Below are 3,107 nucleotides of genomic sequence, written 5' to 3' on the forward strand. Positions count from 1 at the left end.
AAAATGGAGGTGTAGTAAGGCTAATTGGGAGCAATATAGAAAAGAAATTGAAGAGAAAATTGAAACAATTAAGATTTCAAAAAAAGAAATAAATTATGACACTTTTGTGGATATTGTTAATGAAGCAGCAATGAAAAGTATCCCAAAAACTGAAGGAATAGGAAAAAAAAGGATAATAAAACAAATTTGGTGGGATGAAGAATGTAACACCTTAATTAAAAAAAGGAGAGAAGCAGAAAAAAAATATAGGAAAAATATGAACTTAGAAAACTATTTACAATGTAATCTTGTTAAAAATGAGGTAAGAGCAAAGTTAAAGCAAAAGAAAAAAGAAAGCTGGGATAACTACATTAAAACTCTGAACCCAAACACACCAACCAAGCAAATATATAGTATGATTAAAAGATTGAAAAATATTGGAGAAGATACTGAAAAAGAAAATAAAAGATGCGACAACAATTGGATAGATATGTTATTGAATAAAATAGCCCCAATGGGAGTAAAGGATAGTTGTATGAGATTGCAATACTTGAAAGATAAAAACTATATCAAAGAAGTCATGAAACCGTTTAATATATGGGAGATGGACGTCGCAATGAATAGGAGAAAAGACACTGCACCAGGAATAGATAATATTCATTACGTTATGTTATCTGAATTACCAAATATAGGTAAGGAAGTGCTATTAAGATTAATCAATAAGTACTGGTTGGATACACAAATAGTTAGAGACTGGAATAAATATAATATAATTCTCTTTAAAAAGACAAATGGAAATGCAGATAATACAGATAATTACAGACCTATATCACTAGCATCGTGTGTTGCTAAAACCAAAGATTTAATGATAAAAAGAAGATTGGAGTGGTTTGTAGAGAAAAATAAAATATTATCTAAAAGTCAATACGGATTCAGAAGAGGGCTGAGTACGAAGGATAATTTATGTAAATTAATGGTTGATATTAATTTGGCATTTTCAAGAAATAATTATGTGGTGGCACTCTTTTGCGATATTAAAGGGGCATATGATAATGTCGTTCCAAGTATAATGTTCCAAGAATTAATTAAAATAGGATTACCATTCCGATTGGTGTCAGCCTTAACATTTAATATATATGAAAGGAATATAATAGTGAAGAAAGATAACAAAATAATTGGTGAAAGAGTAGTGAATAAAGGACTACCACAAGGAGGTATACTTAGCCCATTATTGTATGCTATATATGTAAGAGATATAGATAATATTTGGGTAAGAGGTACTAATATTATACAATATGCCGATGACATACTCATTTATGTAGAACAAAGGGATTTAAATCTAGCGTTTAATATTATGAAGGAAAATATTAAAAAACTTCATGGATGGTTGAGGGATAAAGGCTTGGAACTTTCGGATGAGAAAAGCTCGATAGGGGTATTCACAAGACATAGGTTGAATGATTTACCAACTCATATTAGTACGGAAGAGCATTCAATAGCGGTTAAAAATAGTAATAAATTTTTAGGAGTCAAGTTGGATCAAAAATTGAAATTTAAAGAATGTATACAAGATATTAAAAAGAAAATAGAAAAAAGGATAAACCTATTAAGAGTGGTGAACAAAACATGGTGGGGTGCTCATCCACAAACGAGTTTAGAGCTATATAAAACTTTGATTAGACCAATTTTAGATTATGGTAGCATTGCTTATCACAGTAGTCCACATGTAAAGGTGTTGGATAAAGTACAATATAGATGTATCAGAATATGTATTGGCGCAATGAAATCCACGCCAATAAATGCAATGTTAGTTGAAAGTGGAGAATTACCTCTAAAACTAAGATGGAAATATTTAATCCATAAATATATTTATAAGAAGATATTAAGAAGAGAGCCAAATATTATTAGTGGATTAGAAGAATTGGAAAAATTAATGGAGAATAATAAATTTTGGGATAATAAGCAAAATATTATGGTAGACAGTTTGAATTTCATGAAGAAAACTAATGTCTATAAGATATATGAAAACAACGTTAATCTTAAAAAATTATGGTTTGATGAAGGTAAACAATTTTTTGTCAATATTAATAATGAAGAGACAAATATTATAAACAGTAGAGGATATGAGGAAATCTACACAGATGGCTCTAAAGTAAATAATGAAGTAGGGTGTGCCATGATCCATGAGAATAAAGAATTTCAAAAATTGATAAAACTACCAGATTTTGTTTCAGTATATACTGCGGAATTAGTAGCTATAGGAGAAGCGGTAAAATATATTAAAAACTTGAACATAAGAAGAGCAATTGTATATACCGATTGTAAAAGTTGTGTAGAAAAATTAATAAGCATAAACAAAAAAAATCTTTTTGAGGAAGCAATTTATACAGAAATTCGAAGCGAGTTAGAAAATATAAAATTGATAGGAAATGAGATAAAAATTACGTGGATCAGAGGACATAATGGAATAGAGGGAAATGAAAAGGTGGATAAATTAGCAAAAATAGCAACGAAACAAGGAGAAAAAATGGACATTATGCTGAAAAGTGATGTCGAAAACATAAGTAAAAGAAATGTGGAAGAGGAATGGCAAAAAATTTGGGATGACACGGTAAAGGGAAAAACATATAAGACTATAGAGAATAAAATTAGAAAAAAAACTTGGTTTAAAAGTCTTAAAAATGAAGATAGAAAATTTGTAACTACGTTAAGTAGAATCAGATTAAACCATGGCAATTTTCCAAGTCACTTATATAAAATTGGTATTAGGTCTTCAGCTATCTGTGAATGTGGAGAAGAAGACGGAAATATAGAACATATTATTATGAAATGTAGCAGGTATATAAAACAACGAGAAGAAATGCTGGACAAATATTATGACGACAAAAGTATAATAAAACCAATTGCATGGATTTGCATAATAAGAAATGAAAGAAATTATAAAATATTATATGAATTTATTGTAAAATCTAAATTAGTTATATAATTTAATTTAGTAATAAGATGTTATGTATTTATCCTTAATGTATATTCATTATGTTTGTATATGACCAAATGTTATATAACGAAGTCAAATAAAAAAAAAAAAAAAAAAAAAAAAAAAAAAAAAAAAAAAAAGGAACGTCTAA

The sequence above is a fragment of the Ctenocephalides felis genome, unplaced genomic scaffold (genome assembly GCF_003426905.1).
Source record: "Ctenocephalides felis isolate EL2017-DRISC unplaced genomic scaffold, ASM342690v1 CF-g0.4_SCAFFOLD_03088, whole genome shotgun sequence".
Classification (NCBI taxonomy): domain Eukaryota; kingdom Metazoa; phylum Arthropoda; class Insecta; order Siphonaptera; family Pulicidae; genus Ctenocephalides; species Ctenocephalides felis.